Below are 22715 nucleotides of genomic sequence, written 5' to 3'. Positions count from 1 at the left end.
AAACTTCTATATTTCTGCATTTTAGTCACTTTCTACTGCTATAGTATGAGGCAGATAATTGTCCTGTAAAATGTGGAGAGGATAGGGAAGTTTTAGATAAGTTGCACATAAAATAAAGCTTGTTCCCCTCAATGATGGCATTATAATGTCAGGTACATCCTCAAACCTTCCTAGGCCTCTAACTTTTCTCTCCATAATATAGCTGCCATTTCATCCAGTAAGCAAATCATGAATTTTAACTGCCTCAGAAGAAACTTGAGCTCTGTATTTAAAAGACAGCCAAAGCTGAGTGCAGTATTAATGTATAATTGCTTGCAATAAAGTCACAAACTCAACTTGAAGGCCTGTCAAAGTGTGATGAGCAAACTTCACAAAGATCTAGGTAAACATTTAAAGTAGAGACAAAGGATTGATTGTCTTCTAGAGCATTCATCTCTAAAGGCCATCTCACATTTCTGAAATGTTCTTATGAACAAAACAGAAACTAGGACAAGAAGAAGTAGCAAAGTCCTACAGGAAAAGGACCAATGACCTGGATCTGGCAGGCCCCGACTGTGGTCTCAGAACTAAACAGCTTCCTGATCTCAGGCAAGTCAGCCCATCACCTTGGCCCTTGCTTTCACCATGTATTTTATTTTGCTTTTAAATTATAGTAAAAAAAAACACATAAATTTACCCTCTTAACAAGTTTTAACTGTACAGTACAGTTATCCACATTGTAGGAAATCCTGACATCCTTTTTAAAGGCTCCGTAATCTTCCATTGTATATATATATACCACATTTTCTTTATCCATTCATCTATTGATGACATTTAGGTTGCTTCCACTTTTTGGCTATTATGAACAATGCTGCAATGAATAACAAGTGTGCAAATATCTCTTTGAGATACTATTTTCAGTTCTTTTGGACATACACCCAGAAATGGTAATCTCAATTTTTAATTTTTTGAGGAATATCCATATTGTTTTCCATCAAAATGCTGAGCCATTTTACATTCTCATCAACAGTGCACAGGGCTCTAGTTACAGCACATCCTTGGCAATATTTGTTTTCCTTTGTTTTGTTGATAGTGGCCATCCTAAAAGGTGTGAGGTAATATCTAATTATGGTTTTGATTTGCATTTCCCTGGCGATTATTGATGTTGAGTATCATTTCATATACTTGTTGGCCATCTGTATATCCCCTTTGGATAAATGTCTATTCAAGTCCTTTGCTCATTTTTAAAATCAGGTTATTTGTTTTTTGGTTATTGAGTTGTACAAGTTCCTTATATATTCTGGATATTAACCCATTATCTGATATATGGTTTGTGAACATTTTCTCCCATTCCATAGGTTGCCTTTTCATTCTGTTGACTGTCTCCTTTGCTGAGCAGAAAATTTTAAGTTTGATGTTGTCCCATTTGTCCATTTTGGCTTTTGTTGCCTGTGCTTTTGGTGTCATATCTAAAAAACTATTGCCCGCTGAAATTTCACAAAGCTTTCTCCCTAAATCTTCTTCTAGGAGTTCTATAGTTTTAGGTCTTTGATCCTAAAACTAAAGGTCTTTAATCCATTTGAGTTAATTTTCACATATGGTGTAAGATAAGGGCCTACTTTCATTCTTATGCATATAGATGTCCAATTTCCCAGCACCATTTGTTGAAGAGATTGTCTTTTCCCCATTGTGTAGTCTTGGTACCCTTGTTAAAGATCATTTGATCATATACATGAGAGTTTATTTCTGGATTGTCTATTCAGCTCCATTGGTCTATATGTCTATCTTTATGCCAGTATTATACTGCTTTGATTACAGTAGCTTTGTAATATGTTTTGAAATCAGGAAGTGTGGAGTCGCCAGCTTTGTTCTTTCTCAAGATCATTTTGACAATTTGGGGTTCTTTGAGATTCTATATGAATTTTAGGATGGTTTTTTTCTATTCCTGCAAAAATTGCCATTAGGATTTTGACAGGGATTGCATTGAGTAAGTAGACTGTTTCAGTTAATATAAGCATATTAGTGATAATAAATTTTCCAATTTATAGATATGGGATGTCTTTCCATTTATTTGTATCTTTTTAAATTTCTTTCAGCTATGTTTATAGTTTTCAGCCTTTTGTCTCCTTGGTTAAGTTTACTTCTAAGTATTTTATTTTTTGTTGATGTTACTGCAGATGGGATTGTTTTCTTAATTTCCTTTTTAGATTGTTCATTGTTAATATATAGAAATGCAATTTTTAAAGTGTATCTCATAACTTTGCTGAATTTCCTTATTAGTTTGAACACGTGTGTGTGTGTGTATGTGGAGAATCTTTAGGGATTTCTATATATAAGATCATGCCATCTGTGAACAGAGATAATTTTACACCTTTTCCAATTTGAATGTCTTTTATTTCTTTTTCTTGTCTAATTGCTCTGGCTAGAACTTTCAATATTATATTAAATAGAAGTGGCAAGAGTGAATATCTTTGCTTTGTTTCTGATATTAAAAGAAAAGCTTTCAGCTTTTCACCATTGGGTATGGTAGCTGTGGGCTCTTTGCATATTACTTGCTATGGTTTGAATATTTGCCTCCTCCAAAGCTCATGTTGAAATTTAAACCCCAATGTGGCAGTATTTATTGCCGGGGGCGGGGGAGGGGGGGGCTTTAAGAAATGATTCTGTCATGAGGGCTCTACCTTCAGAAATGGATTAATCCACTCAGGGACTAATGGGTTAATGAATGAATGGGTGACCATCGGAGTGAGACTGGTGACTTTATAAGAAGAAGAGAGACCTGGACTAGTGCGTTTAGCCTCCTCACTATGTGAGGCCCTGGGACTCTGCAGAGAGGCCCCACCAGCAAGAAGAGCTTCACCAGATGCAGCCCCTTGACCTTGGACTTCTCAGCCTCCAGAACTATAAGAAATAAATTTCTTTTCTTTATAAATTACCCATTTCCAGTTTTCTATTATAAGCAACAGAAAATGGAGTAAGACAGGGTTTGGGACCCTGTGGGCTTAAGACCACATGCAGTATTTTAGGTCCTTAAGTGTGGCCTTTTGACTGAATTCAAATTTTACAGAACGAATCATTTTATTTTTATTAATACATTTTTGTTCATCTTTTATATTTTTATTTTGTATTTTGTATAATATTCTTTGGCATTTTAAATATGTTCATTTGGTATGTTAAATATGTTCATGTTAAATATGTTCATTTAAAAAATAAAATAGGTTTCAATGAAGTAATCCTCCCAGATTGACCACCACAATTAGAACATTAGTAAGCCATAAGGGCTAAATTGACAGCTGCTAGGCTCATGATTTAGTTCTAACTTCCCCTGCCTGACTGGTGCCACTATGCAGGAGGCTGGTTGTTGAGAGTTTATGGGGGTTGGGTAGGCCAGTCCATTATCAGCTTTTGACAATTGTGCACTGTGTTTCTGTCTGAAGTGGAATTTGTGAATAGTTGTGCAGCTCAACAGTATTTTTTAATTCTGTCTGCTTAGCATCCCATCATGTCAAAGAAGATCAAGAGAGCGCTGAAGGAAGAAAACAAATATTTTAATGAGGATTAGGAATTGCAATAGTGCATTGTTTCTGCTAAATATAAGATCATTTGCTTGCTTTGTGATACTGCAATATCAACATGAAAGAAATTCAATGCTCATCAGCATTATAAAACTTATAAGGACTACAGATATTTAAAATTAAGTGAAGAAACGTGAAAGGCTGCATTGCAGAAATTAAAAGATGAAAAGCAAAAGCAAAGACAATTCTTTCAAGCAGCAATAAGACCTGAAAATAATGCCACTGAAGCAACTTATAAAGTAGCTTATATACTGAGGAAAAAAGAGAAGCCATTCAGTGATGTAGAAATTATGAAAGAATGCATTGTCGAAGTTGTGGATGGCTAAGACCCCAATAATGTTTCAAAGTACAAACAACTGCCTCTTTCAAGGAGAATCATAACTGATAGGCAGTATGAATTAGCCTTCAACGTAACAGAACAACTGCATGCAATACTTTAAGAGGAAAATATATATTATTCAATCACTTTGGATGAATCAACTGATACTACTGACTTGGCACAGGTTTTATACTTCATACTGGTCATAACAGAAGATTTTCTTTGCTGTGAAGTTACTTGCTTTGGGCACCCTTGAGAACAGAACATGGGGAATAGATATCTTTAACAACTTTCAAGGTAAATGCGAAGTTGGACTGAATTTGGTAAATTTAGTGAGTGTATGTACAGGTGGTACCACTTCCATGAAGGGAAAACATGAAGGGTTTATTGCACAGATGAAAAATGTATTAACAGATCCACATGATGTCATTTCTTTTCGTTGTATCTTGCATCAACAAAATGTGTGTGCTAAACCTACTATTTTAAGTGACACTTTGCAACAAGTTATCTTTTCATTGTATCTTGTGTCAACAAAATCTCTGTGTCAAAGCTACTATTTTAAGTGACACTTTGCAACAAGTTATAAGTATTGTTAACTATATTTGTGCAAATGCAACACAGAATCATCAATATTATTACATGCTAAATTGAAAGATGGGTTATTCCGTGTAGATTTGCCTTATCATTTTAAAATGCATTGGCTATTGCAGGGACAGGTGTTAGCCAAAATTTTATCTCTGTAAGAACAGATAAATTTTATGAAGAACAGAATAAGCAATGTGAATTATTGAAAGAATATTTCTATAGGATTGCAGCATTTCTGTGTGATATCATGTCAAATCAAAATGACTTGAATATTTCTTTGCAAGGTAAAACTAAGTCTATATATGATATGTTTCCAAAGCTATCTCTTTTCAAAACACTTCTTTAAAAGAAAATTTTGGATGAACACTTTCCCCAATTAGCAAAGGTCCTTGATAAGCAGGATGACATATGTGAATTGTTTGAAGAATATGCAGCTGTTATAGACCTATTAATTGGAAAATATAATAAAAAGTTCGCTGACTTTGAGAATTATAACATCACACAAATTAGCAGTTCAGCCTCAACTAGTTGATATCAGCAAGGCACCTAAAGAACAATAGATGGGATTGATTGAGCTCTCAGTAGATGACATTTTAAAGTTGTCGTCTGATGCTAAGAAAGATCCAATTGAAATATGGAAAAATTTAGTAGAATACCCATACCTTCAGCAAAATGCCTGAAAAATGTTCCGCCACTAATTGCTGTGAATCTATATTCTCCTATTTAACCTAAATCAAGATGCCCTTAAGGTCACAAGTGGCTGATATCCATCTAGAAGATCAACTGAGACTGTGGATCTCCATGCTGCAACCAAATATTCAAATGCTTTCCAACAAAGGCATTAAAGGGTTAGGTAACTTTAAAATTAACAAATAGTTTTCATTTTTTGAAATTATTAAATATATAGCAGATAGATTTTTACAAAATAATGTACATTTTTAAGTATATCTAATTAAGTTTCTTGAATGAGACCTTATTTGATTATAGCTAAATTAATGTGGCTTTCCAACATGAAAAGATTCCCCACCCCAAGACTAAGATATGACCCATGACTTTTATTATGTTGAGGTAGTTTTCTTCTATTATTTGTTTGTTGAATGTTTTGGTTTTTTTTATCATGAAAGAGTATTAAATTTTGTCAAATGCTTTTTTGGAGCAATTTATATGATCATGTCATTTTTGCCCTCCATTCTGTTAATGTGGTTTATTACATTTATTAATATTTTTATGTTGAACTATCCTTTTAACCCAGGGATAAATCTCACTTCATCATGGTGTATAATGTTTTTAATGGGCTATTGAGTTTACTTTGCTAGTAGTTTGTTGAGGAATTTTACATCAATATTCATCACAGATATTGGCCTGTAGTTTTCTTGTAGTGTCCTTGTCTGGCTTTGGTATCAGGGTAATGGTGGCCTCATAAAATTGTTTTGGAAGTCTTCCCTCCTCTTCAATATTTTGGAAGAGTTTGGGAAGAATTGTTATTAATTTTTTGAACGTTTGGTGGAACTCTCCAGTGAAACCATCTGGTGCTGGGCTTTTCTCTGCTAGGTAGGGTTTTGATTACTGATTCAATCTCCTTACTAACTATAGGTCTGTTCAGATTTTCTTTTTCCTCATGACTGAGTTGTAGTAGACTATATGTTTCTAGGAATTTATCCATTTCTTTTAGTTTATTCAATCTGTTGATATATAACTGTTTGTAGCAGTCTTTTATAATTCTTTGTGTTTCTGTGGCATCAATTGTAATGTCTCCTCTTTCATTTCTGATTTTAGCTATTTGTCATTATGTTTAAAAGGAAGTTCTTGAACTAGAATGATTATCAGGGCCTCTATAGCTCTGAAATTCTTTGACATTCAAAATAACATTTTTAAGTGTATTATAAAATATTTAAGACATGCAAAATGATATAAAGAAGAATATAATGAATACTCACTCAGCTCAAGAAATAAAAGTCATCAGTGTAATAGCTAACACTGTGGACATTCTTTACCAAGTGTGCTCTTCATCCCAGAAGAACCCACCATTCTGAATTTGTCTCTCTTATTCTTACACATTTCTTTGTCCTTTTCATTTTATATATTAATATGTGTGGATATATATACATACACATATATGGACCTCTGAGAAATGTACAGTATTTTTGTTTGCTTTCAAACTTTTATATTAGTATAATCATATTGTATTAATATTTATTAGTCTTCAAGGCTGAAGTGGGAGCTGCATCCTTGTTGATGCATTTAGCACTGGTTCATTTTCCCCTCTGCATGATACTTGATTATGCGAAGGTGCCACAGTTTATGTATGCCTTGTTGATGGACATTAGGTTGTTTCCATTGTTTTGTTTTAACAAATAATCTTATTCCAAATATACATGTACATATCTGCTTGTGCACTTGGGTGAGATGTGCTCTAATGGAAAACCACCTGGGGCACAGAAAATGTACATCTCCACCTTAAGTGAATAATGCCAAATTTTTTTCTAATATAATCGAGCCAATGTATACTCCCACCAGCAAGGCATAAGATTTCTCATTGTTCCACATCTGCACCTCCACGTGGCAATAGCAGACATTTAATGCCCACTCATATATTTTGCTACAAAATGGTAACCTGTTGGAGTTTTCACTTTCGTTTCCATGATAAACACTGTGGTTGTTTATTTTGTCATATGTTTAACAGCCATTCATGTTTCCTCCTCTGTTTCATGTTTTGCCTCCTTTGCTTTTTAACACAGGGGGACTGTACTTACTGTCTGTCCCAGGAAAGTTATAGATCGCCCGAGCCAATCTCACTGTTGTGAATTGCATTCTTGAGGACTTTATAACTCGGCTCCCACTTGTGCCACGAGACTGTGTGAGCAAGGATCACACAGTGCATTTGCTGTATCCATGTTTTCTTCGTACAGGCCAGAGCAGGTGGTATGAGCGCACATTCTGGGACAATGCACCATTCAAAAATGTGAGCTTCCCATTTGAGTATGGAAACTCAGGATTCTCACAGTAATTTTTGCTTAGCTGATGCTGCTTCTCTCCAGATGGCCACATGTACCACTTGCTGTGGAGAGGCCTGGGCGTGCACTGGAGGAGACTGTGCACACTAATCCTCTACATAAAAGGTCATGGAGTTACGGCTCATACTTAGAATTTCCTGGGTTTTATGGAGAAGTGTAAATGTGTAATTCCCAGTATTTTTCAAAGTTGCAAAATGCTAATATTTATGTAGAAACTTGTCACAAGTGAAACTATAGGGAACGTGCCTAAGGTTGAATTTGAGATTTCTCTAACTGCAACTTGGAGCAGAGTGTTCACCAAAGAAAGGCAGCAATGAAAAGGAAGAGAGCCTATTGTGTTAATTTTTGCTTACCTCTTTTTATTAAAAACTAAGGGGTTTGTCCACAAGGGGGTTAAGTGAGCCAGGGTACAAGAAGTGGTGGGCACAGGATAAATGGACATTGGTTTGCAAATCACTCTAGTTCTAATTCGTGTGAATCACTGCTCTCCTCACTGCAGGTTGTTGTCTCAGCTACAGTCAGGTTGGGTTGTAATGCTAGGAAGACTGGTGCATCCAAAATGCATGCATCTTGTTGAAACTCTTGTTTTAACAAGATGAAACTCTTGTTGTCAGATCCCAAAGTAATGGGAATTATGGCTTTGAAATTGAGATACAATGCATAGACTATCCAAGAGGCAAAGAAAAAAGGTTTTTGTGTCCCCAGCCTTCCCCCCACTTATGTCTGTATATGCACACACACACACACACACACATTGGTTCATTAAAGCACATTTACCCACATGCAGACCTCTTTCTGATGATTATAGTACTCCTATTTCTGCTTCTAATTACAAGGAAAGCCAAAAGTTAGGGGATTAAAAAAAAAACCAAAATAAATAAAAGCAAAAAAATACCTATCACAAAAGCCTGAAATTCACAAAAGAATGAACAAATATGTTTATCAGTTGATTGTGTTACAAACCCACACACCATTGATATGTTAGTCAATCAGTGCATGATTACTGAGCGCAAGGTGTTGTGTCTGCTCTGGGTTGAGAGGTTCTTGTGGCTTCCCCAGGGCCTGCTAGAACAAGTACAGAAGAAGAGCCCACGCCTGTGTGGCTATTTCAGTTCTCAATCAGTATCTTAGACACAGCCTATGAGAGAAGTATAGAAAAGAAAGGGCTAAGTAGAGAATAAATAGAAGACTACAGAAACACCCGGGAATAAGGAATCTTTGAAATAAATGAACCTTGACTCAATCAATCCATTGCAGATATATCTTGAGGAACTAGTATATGCCATCAGTGTCATTGTCATACAGGCAGTAGAACAGTGTCTTTCCCTCTGTACCTCAGTTTTCTCAACTATAAATTGGGGATAATAATAGCACCTCCCTTAAAGGGTTATTATGAGTATTAAGTGAAATAACACATGTAAAACATGGAGAATAGTGCCTGACATATAATAAGTACTCAATCAATATTAAGAAAGGAGAAAAATCAGAAGCACATAGAAACTAAACAACAATAAAGACATCAATACAAGAGATGTTACGAGGCAGTGCATTAATTGCCAAACAAATGCTTCTCACCCCTGAATGTCAAAACCCAGGGAACAGAGCTCAGACAACGCCAAAAGAGTTTGGTTTCTCACACTAGCCAAGCACCTGTCTTTTGCACGTGTCTGAGAAGCTGCAAACTGGGTCCCTCTAGGGACATGATGGATCATGATGGGCTCTTGGGAAAGGACCCAAAGCTGCCCCTTAGCACAGAGACAGTGCAGTGTGGTGGAGAGAGCTGTGGCACCTGACTTTCCATGTTCAAAGCCTAGTACTGGCACTTATTGTTTGTTGGCTCCTGGGCAAGTTATTTAACTCTTATGAGCCTCAGTTTCTTTGTCTGTAAAACAGGAATAATAATACTGACTATTTCATAGGTTGGCATGAGGAAGAAATGAGATAATGTATTTGTGCTCATAATAGAGTACCTGACACATACGAATTAAATTGCTTATCTAAACTGGATGCTAAACCAACTGCTTCCTCCAGATCTCCAAGGAAGGAAATTCCATAACCTGCTCCAGTGTTCAAAAATTTCTCCTGTTAGGAAATATTCCATTTTTAAAATTATATATAATTTGAGAAGGCCCTTAGAGATTTTAATAAACCAGCTCACTGCACAGATGAGGAGGTGGATGCCTGGAAAGGTTAAATGACTTGCCCAAAGTCATTCAGATGGTTGGTGGCGGAGCTAGGACTGGCTCCTAGCTGTCCTGGCATGCTCTTTCTGCAGAGGCTGCAGGTGGCATTTCCTCTGGCAGGGCTCTCTGCCCCTGCTCATTGTAGTGACGACCTTCAGCACCACGTGATTCTGAACTCCTGGGCAGAGCATCCCAAGCCCTCATCTACCTGGGGAGCATCCAACACACGTGGGCTCTGGACAAACTGCAAAATAAAATAAAGGGTGAACACAGGGCCAGAACATCAACTTTATTACTAATAAAGGCCAAACTGGAGAACACAGCTTAGTATGAGAGTCGAATGGGCGCCAACTGACCCCTACACAGGTGGAGTCACCTGCTGTCCCAGGCGTGTGGACTGGGGGATGGAAGAGTGGAGGCTTCCATGAGGCAGACATTCCTGATCCCAGGAGGAAATAGGACAGGACTGAGCAGAACACATCCAACTATTCTTCCCCAATTCACCAATCGGAGAAGTCACTGCTCTTCCCCAATGATGGAGAGAATAAAGGGGAAAAAGTCAGGAGTGTGCATAGGAAACATCTCTTTTCTTAGAAACCAGGAGTGGGAAAAGTGTTTCCTTTCTAGTTTCACCTCTTTCTGACCCCACCCTCCCCTTGCTCCCTGCTGTCAGGCCCCACAGACCCCTGCTGATCCTCTGGCCTCAGTCTGTTGCTGCTTCTGCTCACATTGTTCCCCTTGAACGGAGCACCCTTGCCCCTGGGGCCCCAGTGTTGCAGGCCCTCTGTCTCTGTCTGGGCCCCCATAGCAAAATACACTAAACTGAGTGGCTTATCAGCAACATAAGCTTATTTCTCAAAGTTCTAGAAAATGGAAAGTCCGAGATCAAGGAGTCTGCAGGGTTGGGTGGGGACCTGCTTCCACACAGACCTTCTTGCTGTGTCCTCACATGGAGAAAGGGCAGCAGGGCCCTCAGGCCTCTTTTCTAAGGGCACTAATCCCATTTGGGAGGGCTCCATCCCCATGACCTGGTCACATCCCCAATGCCCACCTCTTAATACCATCACATTAGGGATTAGGTTTCAACCTATGGATCTGGGTTAAATCCTAAACACTCAGACCATAGTACGCTCTCATCCTTCAAGATTCAGTTCCCAGCCGGGCGTGGTGGCTCACGCCTGTAATCCTAGCACTTTGGGAGGCCGAGGCGGGCGGATTGCTCAAGGTCAGGAGTTCGAAACCAGCCTGAGCGAGACCCCGTCTCTACCAAAAATAGAAATAAATTAATTGACCAACTAAAAATATATATACAAAAAATTAGCCGGGCATGGTGGCGCATGCCTGTAGTCCCAGCTACTCGGGAGGCTGAGGCAGTAGGATCGCTGAGCCCTGGAGATTGAGGTTGCTGTGAGCCAGGCTAATGCCACGGCACTCACTCTAGCCTGGGCAACAAAGTGAGACTCTGTCTCAAAAAAAAAAAAAGATTCAGTTCCCACATCACCTTCTGGATGAAGCTCTTCCTTCCTCTCCTCATTTCCACCCCAGTACTCCATGATGTAGAATTGGCAACTCCTTCTTTATGTTCAGTATGGACTTTAGTGCTTTTAGTCCTTTATTCCTTAATCTCCTGAAGGCAGAGACCACATCTTATTCAGCCTATATTCAAAGCCTTACAAAAAAACTTTGAACATGGAAGGTTTTCAATAACTTTTTGTTGAATAAATGATGTTAAATACTCTTTCCTAGGCATACTATACTATATAATATTAGTGTTAAGCCAAGTCCTTGCCTTCTTCTCCTACTAAAAAATCTCATTCTTTCACTTACGCATCAAATGGTGCCAGTGGGTGTGTGGCACTGTCAGGCACTGCAAAGATACACAGCTTGCAGTCTTGAAAGGGTGCTCATGAGAAATAATTGAGTGTATGTGCATAATTGATACAAATACTCCTTTCCACCCGCAAAACATTTTATAATTTACAATGCAAAATCTGCCAGCTCTGCCATTCGATCCAACAACTCCCCTGTGAGTCAGAGTGGACTCACAAGCCCCATTAGTAAATTGACTAATAGACAGATTAGTAAATTGGGCTTGAGGAGCCTCAGGTGACTCACGACTCACCCAGACATATCCAGCTGGTGAATGACAGAGCTGGAGCGTGAATCCACGCATTTGGCTCCTAACCTAGTGTAGTTTTTCATGTTAGGCAACCAAATGAAAATGATTAACTGCAGGTATTTGGCTATGCAATGAAGAAAGAGTGACATCTGCACCCACTGTTGTCCGTACTAAAAGACCCAGTGTGTGTGCTGGCTTCCTGAATCCTAACACCCCCATGTTTTGTTAAAAATGTGCCTATAGATGAAGTCCAAGGTCTTTCTGTCAAACTAAGGAGAACGTTAGAGGTAGTTTAGAGGCTGAAAAAAGTACTAGCTAAGGTGGAGTGTTAGCTATCCAGATGCACTGAACAAACTAGAATTTGAAAGAAATGCAGATACAAGTATACAATTTCATTGTCTTTACGGGTTGCTGCTATCCTGTCTCTGAAGCTTCAAGTCTATTTGGGAATTCTTTGTGTTGGAAATATCTCTTGAAGACTGAGTGGGATGGTGGTGGAATGAGCAAATTTGAGTAGGAACTGAGTCATCTTCTGGCAAAAAAAAAAAAAAAAGGATTAAAATAAATCAGCCAATAAGCCATGAGACAGAAATCATTCAGATTTGAGAAAAAGAGTACTGTGGTTCCTCTATCTAAACAAGTGACTACAACTTCCCATTTATCTTCATATTTTGCTTAAATGATATAAACTTTCCAGTCTTCTGCCTGTCTTGTTGTAGTGCCTGTAATTTCCCTTAAAATACTTTAATGTAGGTAGTGTGATGCCTACGTGTGAATGCACATTGGCTGTAATCCAAGTTAGTGAATATTGGAAAGCTCCCACTCAGGAGCATGCCCCATAGAGGAAGAAATAGATAAGGCTTCAGCACTCCCAACCTAAGCCTGTGTCTGAGAGTTGGTTAATTAGCATAGAGGATGCTTCTGTAAAAGAACCCGTGTTGTTAGAAGTCCTGTTTGCTCAGTGTTCTCTGCCTGAAAGAGTGACCTTCGGAGCACTCACTGGAGTGCTCTGCATTCAGTTCTGGGGATCACGGATAATGATCCTGCTGAGGAAAGCCCAAGAGAACAGGCCTATAAAATTAATTCAAGGACTCTAAGAAGAAAGTCAAGATAGTTAAGTTTCCATTTGGGGGTCTTTATTGTTTTGAAAACATAACCATGATAATTAAAATATAAAAAGAGAAAAATTAGAAGGAAAACTGTATTCTAAATTAAAATAGCTATTTTTATGCAATAGAAATTTAGTAGAAAGGTAAAGTAATCAATGACTAGAAAACAAATCCTGGAGCGGGAAGAGGTGGATTAGAGTTCAGCTTCTATGGAGTAATAAGAAATTAAAATATATAAGTAGAATTAAGTAAAACAGTAATGGGTAAGTACTACATTGGTCATAGTCAAAAAGAGAATTTGTGAATTGGAAGACAGTTCTGATAAGTTCATTCAGAATGCAGAGAGATAAAGAGATAAAGATGAAAGTGCTGTTAAGAGACAGGGAAGGTATATTGATACTTGAAAAGGAAGTGGCTAAGCAGTTTTAAGAACTGAAGAAGGTCTTGAATCCTGAGATTCAGGAAAGAAAGCACATACTATGCACAAAGCAGGATTAAAAATCAACACAAAACAAAATAACAAGTACAACAAACCCATAGATATTTCACAGTAAAATTAAAGAACACCAAGGATAAAGAGAAAATCTTAAATTGAATGTGTTGGAGTTAGGGCAGTGGGATAGGGACCTATCTTCTGGTATCTGAGAAGTTGTATCTTGGAAAAAGAGCTAGTGTGCCTCTGAGTACCTCAGAGGGTGGTCCAGGATTTAGAACAGAAATCACAGGGAAGCAGAGTTTAAGTGACTTTAAGAAAGAACCTTCTAATAACGAGGCTTTTCCAGAAAGACCAGCCTGCTCTATATTATAATAAAGAAATGAGTGCTGGGTCACTAAAAGTTGTCCTTCCTATATAGAGTTCTCCATTCTAAAGAGCAGTGGAGGGAAAGCAGCCAGGCTCTAGAGATGATGGCATCGGCCCGGTGGTGGGACCCGGGCTATTTGGGCCACTTCAACATTGTGGAAAACAGGCCCTGAATGATGTAGGAAAATGAAGCAAAAAGAACTGCATCCAGAGGGGAAATGTGGTTTTTACCTATGTAATGATTTATTTGGGTCTGTCCTCTTGCTTGTCGTTTTTGAGATGAACTATGTAACTTTTCTCAAATTCCACTCCATAACCTACTCAAGAGCCAGGCAGTTTTCTCCTTTATTGACCTGTTTCTTCCCCCATCTGGATCTCTCAGCTGAGCCATTCACCATCTTGAAGCTGCCTGGCTCTACTGCCTGTCCCAGAAAAGATTAGGCAGCTAACGTAAAACTCACCCAGCACTTCCAAATATGAAGGAGTCCCTAGGAGATGTCTATTAATTTCCCAGTGTAGAAGACAGAGAGAATAATTCACCCTAAGTCGTAACAACTCAAATCAGTAGACTGTTTTATGTTTTACAAGGCTCTTTCATGTACGCTAACCTCATTTAATTTTAACAAAAAAGGTAAAACAGTCATTATTATCTTCAAGAAATCAAGAGCTGGGAAGGTTATGCAACTTGTCCAAGGGCAAAAAAACCCCAACACTTAGCAACAAACTAAATGCCTGAGGCTCTAAATCAAGAGATGGTTCTAATGTCCCAAATTGCCTCCAAGAGGGAGATTTTATCTACTGGGATTTGCATCTTATCTTCCCAGCTCCCTTGCTGCCCTGGGTGGCTCTATATGTCCCTAGCTCTCCCCAGGTGACACCCAGAAGGGATATTCCCATAGAACCATGGTTAAGGGTAGTTGAAAGAATTAGTCACAACACCTATCACTAATCCCTGGCATAGAGCAGGCACTCAGTAAATGTTTACTATTGAATTAGAATTGCAGTTCAGACTATTTATGGGCTCAATAGGCAAGCAGTAGACTGGCCAGGGAAACCAATCAGGGCTTGTCTCACCCCATTGCTCACTCTCCTTGAGCTAGTCTGGCCTTCTTGTCATTCTTTGTTGTTGTTGTTCTTGGGAGTTCACTGGAAGGCCACTTTGTGTCTCAGGGAGTCACCCAGACACTCCCACTTAGGCCACTGGTCACCCAGGGGCACCTTTCAGATGGAAGGAGTAAAATACCCTTTCTCATCAGAGCTGAGGAACTCAGACTCTCATTTATCTATAAACAAGACAGTGCAATTTCTTATTTTGCAAATGCACAGAAAAGCCAAATGAGATTAATTTGGGGAGGAAGAGGCAATGGAGAAGATCCCAAACAACTTCCTAGGGAAAGAACCTATAGCTCAGAATAAACTAGGACTGTTAACTGAGATCATGAGGTCTGAAGCTCAGGAGGACTTACCCCCAGGGAGCAGCTCAGAGTCAGTGCCAGGCCAGTACCTAGCACCAAATTTAGGTGATGCCTTTGGGAGGTTCTGAGTCTTCTCTGAGCCATCTTGGTAATAGACAAAAAAATCTCTGTAAAATAATTTAAAGGGTTTATTCTGAGCCTAATGTGTGTGACTAGTCTGGAGCACATGGCCTCAAAAAGTCCTGAGCAAATGTGCCCCCTTCTTGCTGTTCTTGAACACACCAGTTCACTCCTGCCTCAAGCCTGGGACACAGCTCGCCCAGCCTCCCGCACCTTCAGGTCTCTCTCAGATAAGGTCTTCCTGGATCACCCTGTTTACTGTCCCAGCACTCAGTTCTGCTTTTCTGTATTATTCCTTCCTGTGGCATTCCAGATCAGCTGGCATACTGTGCATTTCACTTGTTTATTTGTGGATTGTCTGTCTCCCCTGACCAGGATATAAGCTCTTTGAGGACAAGGGCTCTTGTATGTTTCGCTCCGTGCAAATTCCTCAGCACCTAGAATAGTGCCTGCCTTGAAGTCATGCTCACGATGTATTTGTTGACTGAATGAATGAATATGTGAATTCATTTATAATGTTGTTTCTATGGATTTCAAGATTCCAACAACCATGGTACAAGCTGACCTTTGGAACGCTAGTCAGCTCATTAGTAGAGACTCGATGGGCGTTTCATTTTGAGCACTAATAATGAAACATAGAAACTATTTTCACTAAGTCATTTTAACCTAGTCTCACCTAAGGTCCCACTATGGACAATCCTCACCTGGAGACAGGTTGGGGGAAAGAGACGCACAGAGCCAGGTAGCAAGCTTGAAGCTGTGCGGGAGCAGATCGGGGCTTTGCTGAGTGGAAGTCGAGGCAGGGATGTCTGGAGTGGAAAAAGGGGAAAAGCCACCCAGAGGGAGCAAACCAATCCACCAGCTGTGGATACTGAGAATCTACTTTGAGTCTAGGACTGTGCCGGGCACCGTGGGCCACGGAAAGTCTCCCGTATGATCCTGAGAGGTTAAACACTGGGGTTGTGGGGCAGGAGGCGACTGCAGGGGAGGAGCACAGGACACACACAAGAACGGAGAAGGGCTGAGCTGTGTGTTACAGGGAGAGTTCCAAAAGGAAGAGTAGATTGGCTGTCTGGGTTTTCAGAGAAGGTTCTTTGGAGGAGGTGGTCTTGTGCTTTCCAAGGTGGGGGGACCTATACCCCCAGGAGGGACGGGGACAGGAGTCGAGTGCCTATCCTGACCCGGGCTAGTAGAACTGGTGCGGCAGACACAGGGACCAGGGTGCTGCAAGCACAAAGCTCTGTGCTAGCAAATCTAAAAATACCCGCCCTCTCGATTTTTTTTCTTTCCCTGTTGGTCTCTTATTTTTCTTCTCACCCTTCTTCCTACTTTCTTCCTTCTCTGATTATCCTTTCTGCCAGCCCTTGGACTCATTTTCTCATCTCCCCCAGGGAATCTCTGACCGGCTGGGGTGGGGGGGCAAACCCCTGCTGGCCTCCCCGCTGTTCAGGTACAGGTTGGCAGCTGCTCCCCAGGGCCCCCACCCCCCTCAACTCAGTTCTTTCAAATGCCAGTTAACAGGTGTCAGAAACGCTGGTCCCGACTGAGACCCACGTCTGCTTAACAACCCAACTGTTTTGGCTCTCCACCCCGCGAGCATAAATATCGTGGTGTTTGAGCCCTTGGGGCCTGTGGAGTTTACAAGTATGCTGTCAAGATCTCTTCATTGGGCTAGCGCTTGAAGTGCTGCCAAAAAGCGAGGGGACTCCTGTGCTTTTATGTGCTCCCAAGCGCAGGCCGCCCTGGCTCCAGGAGGAGCCCTCTGGGGACCGAGTGTCGGTGTGAATCTCAAACAGCAAGCTGACGTTCCGGTTGGGAGTGTGACAGTGCATGCCTGGGTGATGATGCCAGGACGGCAGGTGACACGGGTCCACCACAGAGGGGGAGAGAGACTGGAGTGGCTTCCAGTTACATGTCCTCAGAGCTCTGAAGGATGGAATCAGGGTCGGGGGAACAGTTATAAAATGATGTTACAAAATCCGGATGTCCCGATCAAGTTGAGACCACTGGGATGGGGCGCTCGCAGCACAGACGACACCTGTGTTCCCAAAAAAGGCATCATCCAACTGGGGCTTATCTAGGATTCACGATGTTGCAAGCCAGAGACAGGGACCACCGTCACCCAGTGAAACATGCCCCCCGGAGTCTGTCGGACGCGCAGACGGGAGGCGTCCTCGTGTGCTGTGTGCCGGATGCCTCGGAGCTGTCCCTTTGCCGGGGCTCTGCCCTCCCCGGCCCCAGCGCGGCCACCGAGGCTCTAACTCTGCGTAAACATCTGAAAACAGAGTGGCTGCCAGGGAGGAGGAAAAAGAGGCCAGGGTGGAATGGGATGGGGTGGGGCACGGCGACAGGAAGAGCTCAAAAGATTCTCAAGTTGGGCGACTCCCAAGGTCGGCGCGTCCCAGAGGGCAGCGGGGCCACGGCCGGCGGGCGCTGGGGGAGCAGGCCCCGGCCGGCTTCTGCCCTGCAGGGCAGCGTTTCCTCGGCCCTCTCGCCACCCTCAGGCTCCACTCAGAGCTCGGACCTACGAGAGATGGTCGGACCTTCAGTCAAGTTGGTTCCACCCTAAAAAGAACCCTACCAAAGGGCTCGAACACAGCCTGCCTCTTTGGCTTTGGGGTCTGCACAGCGAGTTGGAAAAAAGCCCCTGTAACAGGTCTGCTCAGGGGACTGCCCTGACGTCCCCCTCAGCATCAGCCTGCTTATGCTTTTGCGATAATTGTTCTAGAAACTTCAGGGGAAAGGAAGAAGGCTTTTCTGATTTCCCCTAGCTCTTTTGCCATTTGTCACAGAAGTCCAGGATATCCCAGACTTTGCCTTTGTGGGGACGAATGCCCAGAGAGAGGCAGTGAGGTACACAAGATAGCACTCTTCTTTGGTGGCAAAACCCAGCCTTGTGGTCCCTAATACTTTTTCTGCTGTGTCATTCCTTGTTCTGGTCTTGTTCATATCTAGTTAACTCACGAGATAACTTATGACAAGCAAATGTGCCTTGGGAGTATTTCCTCGTCCCTGAATTAGATCACAGACCCTTGGGAGCACCCGGAGATGGCCTTTCTTGCTTTGTCCCTGGTCTGATTCAACTTCATGGGTCTCTGAGCGGTGCTTACCCTGTTCGCTGCTGGCCCCACCAACCTGAGGGAAAAACAGGCCACACAGACGTGAGCTGTCCTGAGAAATGTCTGGATGAGGCTAATGACAAGATGTAGGGTCCTGCCCCTCAAATGTCAGGATTTGGAAGAAGGCACCTGCCTCCAAGAGAAAGCCAGATGCCTATAGATGTGAAATAGGAAACTTTCAAAAGGATGAGGTCAGTTCTCTTGAAAAGAAATGTTGTCGGACGAAGACAGAAAACAAATAATTTCCCCCAACACGAGAAAGCGATTTCTTTCTCTGTTCCATGCTGGCCAGAGGCCACCGGGCTGCAAAATCTAAAGGCCATGTGAGTTTTAGAAAGCTGTCGATGGGGTCATTTTTATTGTACAGTGCGTGGCCCCAAGACGGCCAAAGGGGAGTGTCAGAGCCTTGAATCTTTACCCTTTTTTGGGAGGCCACTCTGGGCAGACATTTCGCTGATCATAATCACTTTTATATGTAACTGGACCTTAATTCATTTGGTAGTATGAGCTACGGAAGAGCGGCACAGATTAGAGAGCTATGTCTGTAACTGACGAAATCTGCGCCTGGCATGCATTTGTGGGGAAATTAAAAATAAAATGAAGCTCATCTGCAAAATGTGTGGACTGGAATTAGCCGTCTCCTGACTGGTCACGCATGGAACTTGTCGGAGATGACCAGGACAGAAAAGTGAGACCCGGACAGCACATTGGGCCGCGCTGCCCGCCAGGCTCTGGGGAGCCTGTCATAACTTATAATGGATTACCTGAGGAAATAGACGAGGACAGCTTGTGTTCGGGAGCCAGGAAAGACTACTTTAGTTTAGAGGGGAAAAAAAAAAGCCCAGAAAATATGTCTCAAAAATGCATGACCCATTGTTGTTTATTCCTTAAGAGATTTAATGCCTTGACTTTGTTTCAATTAACTCATCAAGTCCTCTGCTATGAACACGACATTCAATGGGAGCTAACATTGCCAGGCCAGGCAAAAGGCACCCCCTGCTAGTGTTGGAGTCGGGACTCACATCTGCACCCCTCACCATTAGGTACATATCCAAATGTATTGGAATTTTTATGGTTTATACTTTAAGTTTCAAAGACTGGGCCATACACAAACACAGGAGGGTATTTTCCTTCTGTGACTTCTCCTTCCTTCCAACACTGCCCTTAAGGCCCACTTTAAATTGATTTCATCAAATGTAATTGCTCTGGACTAACTACATTTGATTGCATAGAGAAGAGAGGGGGGAGACAGCATTTTTTGTTGACTCTTCTCTGGTTGATGTAATAGTGCATTACATAAATTCTGTTGTTTACCTTCACAAAGACCCTTTGAGGTGCTGTCATTCTGCTGATTTTGCTGATGAGGCAATTGAGACAGCTGGCAATTATAGGACTTGCCCAAGGTCTACCATCTTGTAAATTGCCCACCTGCTCTTTGAACCCAGATCACTGGGGCTTCAAGCCTGGCCTGTGTACCCACAGTGAAGTTAGAGTCCTGCTGTAACTAGGCAGGACCTGCACTGTTAGACCCTTGATGCAGCAACAGGCATTATCTCAATCCTTAGCTCACCCAACCTAGTCCTCAAATCCAAGCTTCTTTTCCTGAAACAATTACAAAAAATACTGCACGTCAAACTTTCAAAGGCAAGAGCAATTAAACAACTCAGTTTCCATTGTCACCCTGGTTTCTCTGCCTTAGTAGAAAGTCTAATGGGATGTTTTACAAGGATGACAAAGACAGATAATGAAAGTCAAACCTGTGCACAAAGCTTTCTTGAAAGCTTGGTAATTAATGGCTTTGCATTGTTCTTTAATAACAGTCACCTTTCTACTGCATTGGGATAAAGGCACAAGCTTTGAAATATATTTGCTTTTCAGCCACATTCTGTATGAACACAACGTGTGGTTCTTCATTCAGAGCAACTGCACTTCAAACTCTGTAGAAAGAAAGAGGTAAGTGTTTCTTCCAAAATGTTGGCAGTATCTAAACATTTAGTGCATCGGAGATTAGCTACTAACCTTCACACCTGTGTTTTGAGGGAAGCTTCAAGCTTGTAATGAAGGACTGACAAGAAGCCTGTCTGTGAAATATAGTCACGACCTTCCTACATGAAACACCTATATCCCACAACAACAGTCCTGGAGTGTGTGTGTGTGTGTGTGTGTGTGTGTGTGTGTGTGTGTGTGTGTTACCATGACTCACTGGGGAATAGTACAATGTGTTCCGCAACAAGAATTGTGTCGTCCATGGAGTAAAGGAAGTGGGACCATTTGCCGTCGAGAGATTTCTGAAACAACATGTCCCAAAGAACTTTTACTCCTGTCTGATGCATGAATTCTGCTGTCGAAGTGAAAGGAAAAAGGGATAAATATTTAACAGGCACCTACTATGTGCCAGGCACTGTGCTAGGCACAGTCTCAAATCTTCTTAATCCTCATCACAACCCTCTGAAGTATTATTCTCTTTTTAGAGATGAGGAAATTGAAACTAAGAGAGGTTAGGTTACTTGCCAAGTGTTACATAACCAGTAGGCAGCCTAAGATTCAAATCCACGTGTCTCTGACTCCCAAGTTGAACTCTGTGTCCCCTGTTAACATGTGACTGTCCCTGGGAAAGGTGGCAAATGAGGCTTTCTCAGTCCTTCACCCTGTACTGTAACGAATTTATTCTATTCATTCTGAGAAAGTTTTGAGTAAAAAGCCTAAAGGTCTAGATTTCACAAAGGGGAAAAAAGTGTACAGAGGAGAGACGGTAACGATGACAAAACCACGCAGCAGTCACTGCCCCATTTTGCCCACCGCTAAATGCCCCTGGCTGTCTTAACAGCGCAGGTAAAAGGGTGACAGGAAGATGGGAAGAACAAAAATCTTTCTTCAACTCTCGCTTCTGAAAGATCGTGGAGAACGGAGATGCTTCTCTGTTCCAAGAGTGATGACGTTGAGAAGAGAGGAAGGGGGTTATTTTTAATTTATCCCAGACCAATTCAAGACGCAAGAGCAGCTGACCTTAGTTAGGTTACAGCATGGACGTGGGTTGCAGAGCCTACGAGCTGAGCGGGTCTGGGAACGAATGATTCCTCCTGGCCCCTTTCCTTACACCCATCTGCTGAGCACCACGCTGCGGGCCACTGGGCTGCGGCGTCCTGGGTGAGAGCAGACGCTGCCTCTGGCTGCCCCACTTTCTGGCTCTGTGACCTCCAGCGTGCTGCCTACCCACCCCGACACTTTATTTGTAAAACGAAACTCATCATGCCTGCCTCACGGGATCCTTGTGAGAATTAAGTTGGATAACACGCAGGTAGCACTTAGTAAACGGTAACCAATGCTACCATATAATCTCCAGGCAGGATACGTGGGGAATTTTGATCAGAAAGCTTTGGAGCCAAGTTGGCCTTAGCTAACATGGACACAGTTTTCAGTTGCTGTACGGGAAGGACTTTCGGCTCCAAAGTGTCTGTCTCCTTTATTTAAAAAATTGCAATATCTGAAATTCCACATTTGGGATATAGTCCTTTGAAAACCACCCCAAACAACCTTTTATTAATTCCTTTGATGAATAACACCCACATTTAATCCATGGCTACCAACCCCGGCTGCCCATTGGAATTTTCTGGGGAGCTTTTAAAGAATGCCAGTACCCAGGCCTCGCTACAGACCTGCAAAAATTAGAACCTCTGAGAGTGGCCCAGGCATCAAACAAACAAAAACTTGCCAAGTGTTTCCACCATGCAGCTGGGGTTGATGACCTCCGCATTAAGCTATTTTATTTTACTAGAATGTAAGCACCCGGGGCCAAGGAATACAGCTTGCTATCCTTAAGCTTACCACTGTATTTGGCACACAAAGTAGTTAACCCACAGATTTGTTGTTGCCGTTGTTGTTGAAGAAAAATAAAAGGGAAATAGGCTACAGGTTATTACAGAAGAGCAAATCGCACTTCTTAGAAAATTCAGCCGCTTGTCACTCTCATGATGTTTCTAACAGGAAAGGACAGATCCTTTGGAAGAGGGGCAGATGCTACCCTAAGACTGCAAAAAAAACACACATGCTTCTTCAAGGTTCTAGAAGTAATTAAATACAAAGAGAGAACATTTTCAATTAAATATTTCAAGAAATCCTTCTGGCAGTTGGAAGAAATAGAAAACCACATGCCCTGGAATCAGAGAGCTCTAACTTCAAATCTCATACCTACCGTTCATTAACTGCATGAGCTCACAGGAGAGTTTTTCCCCTGTATGTTTTTTAAAGCATCTCTGGTCCTCAGGTTCTACATCTATAAAAGGGGGAGTAATATTATCAATCTCCCAGGTCATAAAGAATACTTGGTGAATTTGCTGGCACATAGTAGTAGGTGATTGGCATCTATTAATACCCTC

At 41.6% G+C, this 22715-nt stretch overlaps 1 long non-coding RNA gene across 1 annotated transcript in view; it reads right to left on the bottom strand.

Annotated features, from left to right (window-relative positions):
- Nucleotides 1-9607: 9607 nt before the first annotated feature.
- LOC142873784 (uncharacterized) overlaps nt 9608-22715 on the bottom strand; it is a 221321-nt gene continuing 208213 nt past the window's right edge. Inside the window, exon 3 of the long non-coding RNA XR_012921761.1 lies at nt 9608-9899. This is a non-coding gene — a long non-coding RNA (uncharacterized LOC142873784). The remainder of the gene's footprint in view (nt 9900-22715) is intronic.

The sequence above is a fragment of the Microcebus murinus genome, chromosome 11, assembly GCF_040939455.1.
Source record: "Microcebus murinus isolate Inina chromosome 11, M.murinus_Inina_mat1.0, whole genome shotgun sequence".
Classification (NCBI taxonomy): Eukaryota; Metazoa; Chordata; class Mammalia; order Primates; family Cheirogaleidae; genus Microcebus; species Microcebus murinus.
The sequence above is the reverse complement of the archived record's forward strand: the minus strand, read 5'-3'. Positions and strand labels throughout refer to the sequence as shown.